Source organism: Triturus cristatus, chromosome 10 (assembly GCF_964204655.1).
Source record: "Triturus cristatus chromosome 10, aTriCri1.1, whole genome shotgun sequence".
Lineage (NCBI taxonomy): Eukaryota > Metazoa > Chordata > Amphibia > Caudata > Salamandridae > Triturus > Triturus cristatus.
The window spans coordinates 394,886,014-394,899,120 of NC_140593.1; the positions used below are offsets into that span (position 1 = coordinate 394,886,014).

Sequence of the window (13,107 nt, forward strand, 5' to 3'; positions counted from 1 at the left end):
CTGTAGATATACCATCTTTATTCCCCCATTTGAAAATTTTATCGTGGAATATAGCTGGTTTGACTAATAAACTAGGGTGTCCTGACTGGGGTCAATTTATAGATACTATGGACATCTGCCTTTTCCAAGAAACTTGGGCAAGGTCCCCACAGTTCCGCAATGCCTTTGCTTGCTTTTCAATTCCAGCTCGGTGGCAGGGCCGCGGCAGACCATCAGGTGGTTTAACTATCTGGGTCCGTACACACTTAGGTTGCAATGCGACCGAGGTGAGTTCAGATTCCCCAGATATTCAGTGTGTGACTCTGACTTGGCCGAATGATGTTCACCTCACTCTGGTCAATGTATATTCTATGCCAGTTAATCCGACTGCGGAGTCTGTAACTATTGCTCAGCTTTCGCAGTTTTTGAGTAGCCTTTCTAAGTGCTCTAGTGTGATAATAGGTACCGTGGTGACTTTAATTGTCATTTGGAGCCCCTCCCTGGTTTGATAGACTGTGATATACAGGTGGAGGACGATTACTGGAAAATCCCACCATAGGTTGGAAATCCCTATAAGGCCTGGACCCCATTGTTAGTCCAGATCACGGCCTTGACTTTGCAGTATTCTTTCAGGGCCTGTAATGGTCGTACAAAATCGGATGTTCCTGCCAAAAGTACATTTAACAAACTTGGCCATGAGTCCCTGCTCGATTATATATTTGTGGAGACAGGAGCGTGGGACAAGGTTCATGATTTTATGGTCCATTCGAGGGTTGAAAGTGATCATAACCCACTACAGCTATGGTTCTTTCTTCAGGGGGTTTGTACAACTTCGGTTAATGACATTGACACGCTGAGTACTGATACTGGATTTGTACTCTCCACCAATAGAAGAAGGGTGAGGTGGGAAAATCTGGTTATGAAACCTGGAGCAATCGATGATCTTTATGCCAAGGTAATTCCATCATTGGAAGCAGTCCGACATTTACCACTCCGAGCTCCTCCTAAGGCCATTTATAAAAGATTTGAAGAATTAAACCTTGAGCTTACCATTGTACTGGCTAGTGTCCTCAATCCTATAACTTCCAATGGAAGAAAATCTCCAGCAATACCTAAATGGTATAATGCATCTTGCAGGAAAGCGAAAACCCAGCTTTTTGCCGCACTCAAATCTACAAATAAAAAATTTATAAAACAGAAACGCAGAGAATATAAAACATTAATTGCTCATGCAAAAGCGGAGTGGGATGCAAGTAATTGGGATAATTTAACTCAGGCATTAAAAGATAATGATCCTCGACTATTTTGGCAAATTGTCAATACAGGATCGACGGCCCCTCTCCCGGCAGTAATTCCCAATGTAGCCGCTAGTGTCTGGGAGTCTAATTTTTTCAGCTCGTTATGCTTGTAATAATCCCCCATCCCATGATACCTTGATTGAGGAGGCTAACCGGGAGGTTAACCCGGAGGACTCTGGTTTTTATCAATTCGTGGATGAGTTTCAGATTTCTGAAGTAGCAGACATTTTGATTAGTCTTCCTACTGCGAAAGCCACGGGCTTAGATAAGCTCCCCGGCGATCTTTTTAAAAGTGAGCCGTTAATATGGGCCCCTTATTTAACCACATTATATAACGCAATTTTAAAGGGCATGGCAATCCCCACTACCTGGCTCGGAGCAGAGATAGTTCCAATTTATAAAAAAGGCTCTCCTTTACTTCCCGCTAACTATAGGCCAATTAGCCTTATAGACGTCTCCCAGAAGATCTTTGCTCGATTAATTTCAAATCGATTGCTAGATTGGATGGAGGATACCGCTATACTTAGTCCCTACCAGGCTGGTTTTAGGAAAAAGGTATCCACGGTAGATCAAATCTTTCGGCTCATGCTTATACATTGGAAGACTGTCCATGTCGAGGCGGGATCCCTCTATACTGTGTTTGTCGATCTTCGCGCGGCCTTTGACCTGGTCCCCAGGGCCAAACTCTGGACCGTCTTAGCAAACCTTGGAGTGCCTGCCCCCCTGTTGAATATTATAATCCGTTTACACAAGGGGAACTTCGCTCAAGTAAGGTATGGGAAGTCTGGTACACTCACCCCAAGATTTGCTGTAGAGAAGGGCGTTAGGCAAGGCTGCGTCCTTGCACCCACCCTTTTCTGTCTTTATGTAAACGGAGCCTTTACGTACTTGAACAGGGTTGTAAACAGTGATGCTCCTAAGTTGGACCGCAACAGGATTCCGGCGATAATGTTCGCCAGCGATACCCTGCTGTTCTCCAAATCTCCCCTGGGTTTGCAGAGGGTATTAGATGTGTTTGAGCTTTTTTTGTTATGAACAGGGATTGGAAATCAACACGTTGAAAACCAAATTTATGATTTTCAACCCTCCACTTAGAACACGCCCAAACCCCTCTATAGGCGGCATTATCCTGGAAAGAGTTCACACCTTCGATTATTTAGGCCTTACCCTAAACGAAGGATTATCTTGGTCCTCCCATCAAACAAAAGCCCACCTAAAACTAGCCCAGTCGACTGGTGCAATTTTAAAGTTTTATAATTCTTCATCTGAAAAGCCCTTAGCTCCACCTCTTGAAATCTACAAGCTTCAGGCCCGTGGACGGATTCTATATGGTGCAGAACTCTGGGGTTCTAAATGCTGTAATGAGATCCCACTTGTGGAATCCAAGTTTATAAGACATCTAACAGCTTTACCCCAAAGTACCCCTTTGCTTCCCGTAAGATTGGATTTGGGTTTACGACCAATAGAAGAAGTCATTGGTTTAAAGCCATTGATTTTTTGGAGGAGGATATGGTCAACACCTGAGCTGGAGGTCTATAAGAATGAATTAGCGGAAATACTGAGTCTTCCAAGTGCAGCCAAATTTCCCTGGTTATCATATGTAAAGAAACAATTGACTGCACTTAGACTATCGGATCTTTGGTCAGACCCAGAGTTGGCTTGTACTACTATTTCTCGGAAAAAACTTATTAAAATATAATATGAGTACAAATTAGCAGAGATTATTTCTAAATGCCAACCTTTTATTTTAACCCAATCTTTTTTAAAAGTTAAAGACGATTATCATTTAGAGCTGGCTTTAAGCGAGATTAGACCTTATTTTACTAGGAAATTGTTCTTACAGTGGAGATACGGCACACTGCCCCTAAGAGCATTCACAGCCAAATGGTCGCATCCCACGTTGCAAAATTGTCTAAGTTGCGATGCAGAATTAAAGTCAGATTTACATATGTTATTCTTCTGCCCCGCCTACAGAAAGAGTAGGAAATATTGGATTATACCTATTTGTAGGAATTTAGGGTTTGCACATTGCATGGAAGCCTATAGAGTTTTTAAATCAGACTCCTCTAGGCAAATAGTATTTGCAATTTCTTCATTCCTTGCAGCAATGTGGAGGACAAGAAGATTACAACTGTCCTAGTTTGATTTTGTCAACTTGCCTCTTGTCCCAAAAATTGATGATTGTCTGCCGTATAATTTAATTTAATTTAAATTTTATTATTACTGCTAGTATTGTACAGGTTGGAGTTTTCGAATGATTGTCTCAGATCTGTTTTTTTCTTTTTTTTATGATAACTGTATTGCTTTTACTCATGTTTGTGCTTTTATGACTAAATTAGTCGCAATAAAGTTGGAAAGAAAGAAAGAATAGCACGCTTGATTGCCCTGACCTTCTGGCCTGGGAACCGCTCTCCCTCCACACAGCTACGCCTGGCCGTCACCCCCGCTGTCCCAGTAGAGCAGGGTTCAAGACCACGCTCGACCCACCCTCTGTGCCTGCCCTGTTTGCCTGCCCTGGTGTCTGGCTGCCATCGTTTATTTAATTTTCTGGTATAGTCAATTCATTGCTGTATTGTTTTCGTTTTTCTTTTATAGTTAATTTCGGTCATAGTTAATTTAATTGCCATATTGTTTTCTTATACTTAATTTCTGTCATAGTTAATGTCATTGCCGTATGGTTTTCGTTTTGCCTCTCTCCCCATTTGCACTGTCCGGTGCTTGTAGGCCCCGCCCACTTCCCGATCACCGCTTCCTGCCCTTCCCCCTCCCTTATTTAATGGAGAGCGCTGTGCGGCCACGCAGCGGACGTGCCGCCGGCGCGCCAAAGGCAAGCCCGTCTGCGCTTCACCGTGACCAGCGCCAGGGACCTTGCATCTCTTACCACCCAACCGCTACAACACAGCCACCCTACACGCACTCAACACCAGGAGACTCAGACTGCCAACAGTTCACGCCAAACGCGACCCATGGCCAGTTCTCCTGCCTCCACTGCCGCCAGACCTTCACCACCAACCCAGCCTCTAACACCGCCAAAACCTTCACCAGTGACGCCCTAAGATGCATCCTCCTCAACGTACGCTCCGTGCACAAACACACCGTGGAGATCTGGAACCTACTTGACTCTTTCGCCAGACATCACCTTCTTCACGGAGACCTGGACCAACGCCTCCTCCAGCCCGGACATAAACACCGCCATCCCGGAAGGATACAAGATCCAGAAGAAGGACCGCCCCAACCGCCCGGGAGGGGGCCTCGCCATCGCCCACAAGAACACCCTCCGCCTCACCACCTCCAGCGAAACCTTTCCCGCCGCTGAACACCTACACTTCCAGATGCAGACCAGCTCCAACTCCACGCTCCGCGGATTCCTCGTCTACACACCCCCCAGGCACACTTCGCTGCCACCATCACCAGCCTCATCGCACCCCACGCCATAGCCTCAATGAACTACATACTCATCGGAGACCTGAAATTCCACCTCGACAACCCCAACTCCACCACCCTCTGTGACAACCTCGCCAACATCGGACTTAAACAACTCGTCACGACACCAACCCACAGGTCAGGACACACCCTCGACCCCATCTTCGCAGCAGGAAACAGCGTCCACTTAAGCCACACAACGCAACCCCCATGGACCGACCACCACTGCATACACTTCACCATCAACAAACCCAAGGCACCCAAACCAGCCCCATGCCCACCACGAAGGAACTGGAGAAAGGTCACTGACGAGCAACTCAACTCCACCCTAACCTGAGACAACCACACGCCGGCATCTGACGCCAATGCCACAGCCAGAGAACTCCAGAGCTGGATCTCCAACTGCGCAGACAAGCTTGCCCGCTACGCAACACCGACAAACAGCGCACCAGGAAAGCCGCCTGGTTCACCACCACTCTCCAAGAAGCCAGACGCACCTGCAGACGCCTGAAGAATAACTGGAGAAACGCCAAGACTCCCGGAAACTACACCACCTACAAGGATGCCATGACGCACTACCACAACCGAATCAGAACCACCAAAAGGACTTTCATACACAGCAAAATTCTCGCTAACTCCACCACCTCCAAGGAACTCTTCACCGTCATTCAGGAATTCACCAGCCCACGCAGCGAAGCCACAGACATCACCCCGTCCCAAGACCTCTGCGACAAGCTAGGAACCTTCTTCCACCTCAAGATCAAAAACCTCTACGACAGCTTCATCGACCACCAACCAGACGCCACAGCCGGCCTCCCCCGAACACACCAGCCAGCCCACCATCTCCACCTGGACGCCGATCACGGCCGAAGACACCGCCTCGACTATGAAAGGCATCCACTCAGAGGCCCCCACGGACCCCTGCTCCCCACACATCTTCCACAGAGCCGCCCTCGCACTCAAACTCCAGCACACCATCAACACCACCTTCGAAACAGGCACCTTCCCAGACGACTGGAAACGTGCAGAAGTCAGGCACTTGCTCAAGAAGCCCACAGCCGACCCCACTGACCTCAAGAACTACCGGCCCATCTCGCCCCTCCCCTTCGCAGCCAAAGTTGCAGAGAAAACAGTCAACAGGGAACTAATACGATCCATCAAAGACAACGCCATACTCTACCAGTCCCAATCCGGATTCCTGAGCAATCACAGCACCGAGACCGCCCTACTCGCCGCCACAGATGACATCCGCACCCTCCTGGACCAAGGCCACTCTGCAGCCCTAATCCTACTCGACCTATCAGCAGCCTCCGACACCGTACACTTAATCGCCAGACTACACGACGCAGGCATACAGGGAACAGACTGGATCCAATCATTCCTCACCGGAAGAAGCCAAAGAATCAGACTGCCACCCTTCCTCTCCGATCCAACGAAAATCACCTGCGGAGTCCCACAGGGGTCATCACTAAGCCCGACCCTCTTCAACGTATACATGGCCACCCCCCCCTCGCCGACATCGTCGGGCAACACGGCCTCAACATCATATCCTATGCTGGCGACACCCAGCTCATCCTCTCCCTCACCAAAGACGCCGCCACCGCCAAACTCAAATTCCAAAAAGGGATGCAGGAAGTTGCAGTCTGGATGACCAATAGCTGCCTAAAGCTCAACGCCGAGACAGAAGTCCTCGTCCTTGGAACCACCCCCTCAGCATGGGACAGCACCTGGTGGCCGACCGCCCTCGGACGCCCACCGACCCCCTCAGACCACGCCAAAAACCTCGGCATCGTCTTCGACTCATCCCTCACCATGAACCGATAAGTCAACGCCGTCACCTCCAGCTGCTTCAACACCCTCCGCAAGACTTTCAGATGGATCCCCCCTGAGTCAAGGAAGGCAGTCACCCACGCACTCATCACCAGCACACTTGACTATGGAAACACGCACTACACCGGCATAAACAAGTCCCTACTCCGCAGACTCCAGATGATACAGAACACCACCGCCAGACTCTTCCTCGGCCTCCCCCAGCATGAACACATCAGGCAACACCTACGAAGGCTCCATTGGCTCCCTGTGGAAAAAAGTCACCTTCAAAATCCTCACCCTCGCCTACAAATGCCTACACAACACCGGACCCAAATACCTCAACGACAGAATCAACTTCCACGTACCCAAAAGGAACCTCCGATCGTTCAACCACGCATGGGCCGAAACCCCACGCATCAACAGAGCCAGAGCAGGTGGCAGATCCTTCTCCCACATCGCAGCTAAAGCATGGAATGAGCTCCCAGCGGACATCAGACACGCCCCCTCCCTGAACACCTTCAGGAGGTCTCTCGAGACCAGGCTCTTCGGCTTAACAGATATGCTGCCACCCCTCCACCGCCCCCCCCTCAGCACTTTGAGACCCTCACGGGTGAGTAGCGCACTTACAATACCCCCGAATGATTGTTCTTATGGTCTACTAGGATATCAACACTGTCAATGTATGATTTGTGCCCATCAAAATTTAATAAAGGAAGATTGAGAAAAAAACTGCAGCAGTGGGTTGCAGTCAAGTCATGATAAAAGTATTCAAAAATGCCTGCTGCAGTGTAAATAAAAAATTTGAATTTCTGAATACAATGAATGCAGCAAAAAGTGCAACAGTTGATGGCATTTTTAAATATAAAATAATTCCAGATACACTACAATGTTAGGTGGAATGATGCACCAAACAGCCAGAAGAGTAAGGTGACAGAAAAATACTTCGCAGGGCGCAGCCAAAGCCTCAATCAATGTATATAGGTTGAAGAACTCTAAGCTACCTAAATCCAGACATAGTTTCAGTAGAAAAATACAATGAAGATGTTCATAAATAGCAACTGAAAAATCCAGAGTTCTTTCAAAACATGGGAGCATATCTTAGATTAAATTAAACTCTTTTTACCAGCAGCCTACGTAGTAAAGACACATCATCTTATCAGGGGGATCAGAATCTGTAAAGGGCTTGCATTAGGGATATCTACCTCTTTCCTTTGCTTGGACACTGGGTCAAATCTCCAGTCTTGTAAATGTCGAACTGAAGAACTGCACTCCTGTGAAGAAATACTCGTACCGCCCCATAAAAACACTTCAGGCTGAAACAGAACATAAACCATGTCAAATGTGAGAGCAGCCATTGGAAAGAGCAAAGTGAACACATGACTTGCTATTACATTTTAGGTAGGAAACTGCACTTCATCATAAAACCAAAGGGTCTGTGTTATGTTTAAATCATTTCAGCACATTCAACAGGTCTGAAATAGAAAGTCCTAAAAGCAAAATTAAATAAAAAATACCAGTGTAAAGGTCTTAAAATGTAATCTCTTGTAAAGAAAGGATGTTTAAAAAAGCATTCATTACTAAGTCTGTGAAAAGGATGAGAATTTTGACTTTTCTGAGCCTAAACAACTAGGAAACGTTACTCACCTGTAATCTTAGTTCTCCTCCAGGAGAATCCTCATCAAATTAATAAGCACTGAATAGTCCCACCACATGCACCCCAGAGTACTTTAAAAAGCATACTTTTATGTATAACTTTGTACCATAGTACCTTACATAAGTTCAATTTGATTCTATTTTTTAAACCGAACCAACTGCATGGAAATGAGTCTCTATAAAAAAAAAAAGTAACAATAGAAAATCTTTCACAAACCTTTTTTAAAAAGACAAAAGAAAGGGAATCTGAGGCATTGTTAGCTAGTAGGCTGAATTACAAAGCATAGTGGAGAAAAAAAATGGCACTGTTACTTTAAGAACCTCACAGTACCCTCAGTATCACGGCTCACAGGTGACAGGTAGGTCAAGTTATTTTTAAGGAAATTAGGAATCCTGGGCGAAGCAATTGTTGAGCGCTGTAATAGTTCCTGTCTGGGGAGGTGGAAGGTTTGCTTATGACTGATGAGGATTCCCCTGTAAAAGAATTAGGATTACAGGCGAGTAACTTTTCCTTCTCTTCCAGGGAATCCTCATCAATATGCATAAGCACTGAATAGAATAGCAAGCCCATCTTGCATACAGGCAGACATGAAATAAAAACAGCTTTAACGATAACCCAAAAATGTTTCTTAAAGAAGCCTGCTCTGCTCGAGTATCCGCTCTGGAGTCTCTAGTAAATGTATGAACAGATCTCCAAGTAGCTGCCATACAGATCTCTGAAATGGGAACATTTTGAAGAAGGTCTATGGAAGACGTCTTTCCCCATGTAGAATGTGCTTTAGTTCTACCAGGTAGGAGTTTTATTGATATCTGGTATGAAAGAATTGTACATGATACAATCCATCTAGAAACAGATTGTTTAAAAGAAGGGAAGCCTGTGAGTATTGTACCATAATTTATGAAAAGGCGGCGTAGTCTGACTACCTTATAGACTTGGTTTTGAGTAGATAAAATTTCGAGACTCTTCACTCCCAGGAAATGTAAAGATTTTTCTGCTGGCATAGCTGGATTAGGGAAAAAGTGGATAAGGAAATAGTTTGGTTAATATGGATATCCAAAAGCACCTTAGGAAGAAAACTGGGGTGTGTTCTCATAACCACTCTATTTATATTGAATACTGAGTATGCTTCAGACGCGCATAGACCCTGGATCTCCCTAAATTTACGCACAGGCGTAATAGCAACTAGGAAAGCTGCTTTCCTTGTAAGATGTTGTAAAGAGGCTTTGAGAATGGGTTAAAAAAGGGGTCCCGTTAATTTAGAGAGAACAATGTTAAGATTCCAAGGAGAAGAAGGGACTTAAAATGGTAGATAAACCTTTTTAATACCTTCTAGAAAATCTTTAACCATAGGTATTTTACAAAAAAGAGATTTAAGATGAACAATTCTTATAGGCAGTTATAGCAGCAAGGTGAAAGAAATCTTTAAACTAGAACTTGTCACGTGAAGAAGATAAGGTATCAATACATCTTGACAGGAAGAAGGATTGCGCCTGCTGTGAATGCAACAAATACAAAATTCCTATTCCACTTATAGGCGTATGATTTTCTTTTTCTTGTGGAAGTCGTGTAGTTTCTCGTGGAATATTCATGCACTCTTGTGAAGACCTAGATGGCCATATTGCAGGAGTACAGGAACCATGTTGCTAAGTTCAGTGAAGGAAGGTTTGAGGTGCAGCATCTGGCCCCCACACTTGTACACAAAATCCTGTCTGCATGGCAATCTCTAGATGAAATAGGCATCTTGAAGATCTATTGCACACATCCAGTCTCCCTGATGCAGTGTGGAGGGTGGATCTGGTGTAATGCAAACATTCTACGTTTTTATTTTCTTATGTACTTTTTCAGTTCCCTGAGGCCGGGAATAGGCCTGAATTTCTGTTTTCAGCCTTTTTCTGAACCAAAAGGTATCAGAAATATACCCCCATTCCATTTTGATGTAAAGGAACCTCCTCCACTGCATTTTTCTGTAGTAAAATTCACATCTTCCTGTAATAGATCCTGTTGATAATATGATGCTTTGGTTAGAGGAAGAGATGGAGAAAGGGACTTGAAACACAAGAATAGCCATTTTAAACAATATTCAAGACCCATCCGTCTGCAGTTATCAGCAGCAACTTCTCAATGTGTGTTACAATACTCCCTCGCAGTGGAGTGACTGACAGATCTGAGGGGTGGAAGGGGGGGGGGGGGGGGGGGGGGGAGGGACATGACTCATTGTTTAATGGGAGTCTTACCTGCTGCAGATTGCTGATATGGACCTCCTCTTCCACTGGAGGATCTGTGTTGATGGTATGACTGTTTTTGCGGTTGGTGTTGCTGGTGGTGCAACCAGTGAGGGGCTTAAACCCTCCGAGGATAGCAACGCCTGTGATAGGGACCCGTACTTCCGTCTAAAAAAAGTTTTTTCTATGCCCACATCTTTTAATGTGTCTAATTTAGTGTTCATCAATGACATTTCGTCATCTGCAGGACATCAGAACAGTGCGTTTCCTGAGAATGGCAGGTACAGGATATTATTTTGCGCTTCCGGTTTTAGACCTATTACTTTAAGTCATTAGCTTCTCCTCACACAAATGCCATGGCAGTAACCATGAGCTGATAACTCTGATATATCACCAGCTGAACCAATGATCTGATTTCTTGACCTGCATTCCCTCATTAATGACCTCCTGAAAATCGTGCCGGTCTTCCTTAAGGAGTTTATCCATAAACCTTTGTAGGGAGTCCCAAAGAGATCGATCATACTTCCCTAAAAGGGCATTGGCAATCATTGCTTTCATTGTATAGATGCGGTTGTCAAGAATAACTGCATTGCAGCTCAAGAAGACCGGGACCAGAGGGGGGGTGGGGGGAGGGAGAGGTCTTGATGACGTTCTTTAATGTAAAGTCTCAAAGATGACTGATGTAGATATACTAGGAGTGGGCGTATGTCAGTTGGCGGGTAAATGTGTTACATTATGTTAATGCAAAAAAAAATGCCATTTGCTATAGCGCACGTATCACCCAGGGGCATCTCGGCACTGTTGCGGAACCTGACTGGGAGACACCATATGAGATTAATACAAATAGGCTTTTAGTGGTTTCCTGAATTTACTATATATTGGCATCTCACAGAGTGCTAAGGGTAACTTATTCCAGTACCCTGGGGCAAGATAAGAAAAGGACTTGCCCCCAGTGCGAGTTTGACGTATTCGAGGCACACACAGAAGGGCTTGGGTACTCGATCTAATATTTCGGCCAGGTACGCAAGTTGTGAGTTTTCTTTGAAGATAGCGTGGGCCTTTGGCTCTCAAGGCGTTATAAGAGGCAACAGATTTTGAAAAAGGACCGCTTCTTCACAGGCACCCAGTGCAGTTCACTCAGCAGAGGCGTTGAAGGGGTGCCTGCAGGTTGGTTCAAGATTAGTCTTGCCGCGGTATTCTGGACCACTTGTAACTTAGAGAGCAGGGTATCACCCACTTCAGCCAGCAAAGCGTTACCATAGTCCAGTCTGCTAATCACCATAGCCTGGACCATGGTTCTGCGGGCATTAGTGGGAAGAAAGGGAAAAATTATGCGCAAAAAGCACATATTATAGCAACAGGAACTAGTAGCGGCAGCAATATGGTCTTTCATTGTTAGGGTTTTATAAAGTTTTATCCCTAAATTTTTTACACTGTTTTTGGGCACCGGGGTGGCCCCCATTTGGTGGGGCCACCACTCGTCCGACCAGATGGTTGAGGCTTCCCCAGTAGCATGATCTCCGTTTTTTCTGGATTCAACTGGAGACAATTCTCGGTCATCCACTTGGATATTGCAAGCATGCCAGCCGAGAAACGCATTTTCTCTGATTCTAAATTGGGACCCACAGTAAACAAAAGCTGGGTGTCGTCAGCATATGAAATGATCTCAAAACCAAATTGCTCTACGATCTTTGCTAGCAGAGCCATGTACATATTGAACAGTGTTGGGCTTGGTCATGATCCCTGGGGTACGCCCTTGTCCAACTGCGTTTTTACTGAGGAATGTGGCCCTAAAATGATCGTCTGCTGTCTATCTGACAGAAAATGCTGTAGCCATTTTAGTGCTGTTCCCTGGATACCACAAGCCTGCAATCTATTCATGAGCCTTATGTGTGAGATGGTGTCGAAGGCCGCGGACAGATCCAATTATATCAGTACAACCGAGCCTCCAGCATCCATCACCTAAGTGAGTCAGTCACGGCCAGGAGTGCAGTCTCTGTGCTGAAACCTGGTTGAAACCCTGATTGCGAGGGATCCAGAATATTATTGGTTTCAAGATATGATCCAAACTGCTTATTTATGAGGCTTTCCAATTGCTTACCCAGCAGGGGTAGTAGGGAAATTGGACGATAGTTGCTAAGTACTTGAGGGTCCAACATGTCTTTTTTAAATATTGGCCGTACACATGCTTCCTTCCACGCTGTGGGGGTAGTTCCCGTTTGTATAGAGCAATTGAATATGTTTAGAATCAAGCGGGCACAACAAGTGGCTACAAGAGCCATCGTCTTAGGGGAGAATGGATCACAGGGAGAACCGGATTTAGCTGTAGGCAGGAAGTTATATACTTCCTCTAGCGTGGCTGGCTGAAAACAGTCCAAAGTACTGTGAGTTACTTTCACTTGCTCACCTGACCTAGTGCTGGTCTCCGAATCTTGCAGAGTGGCGGCCAGGAATTTTGCATAGATATCAGATATCTTTTTCTGGAAGTAGACGGCCAGTGAGTCGCAAAACTCTTGGGATTCCACTGGGGATTGGCTGCATGCTTGCAGGGAGACAAAATCTTGTACTATATATTGAAAAGGGCCTTTGAGGAGTTACTGGCTTGATCCATTTGATTTATAATAAAAGGTCGTCTGGCAGTTTTTATGTTCTGATGGTACTGAGACAGAGTCTGTTTGTAATGTTCCCTGTCTTGGGGATCTTTCCTTCTTCGCCAGAG

At 45.6% G+C, this 13,107-nt stretch overlaps 1 protein-coding gene across 2 annotated transcripts in view; it reads right to left on the reverse strand.

The window, feature by feature from the left end:
- Positions 1-13,107, reverse strand: part of PALS2 (protein associated with LIN7 2, MAGUK p55 family member) — an 814,942-nt gene that overhangs the window by 710,485 nt on the left and 91,350 nt on the right. For both annotated transcript variants that reach the window (XM_085631658.1, XM_085631659.1), the window contains exon 2: positions 7,715-7,825. The gene's annotated coding sequence lies outside the window, so the exon portion shown is untranslated. The remainder of the gene's footprint in view (positions 1-7,714; positions 7,826-13,107) is intronic.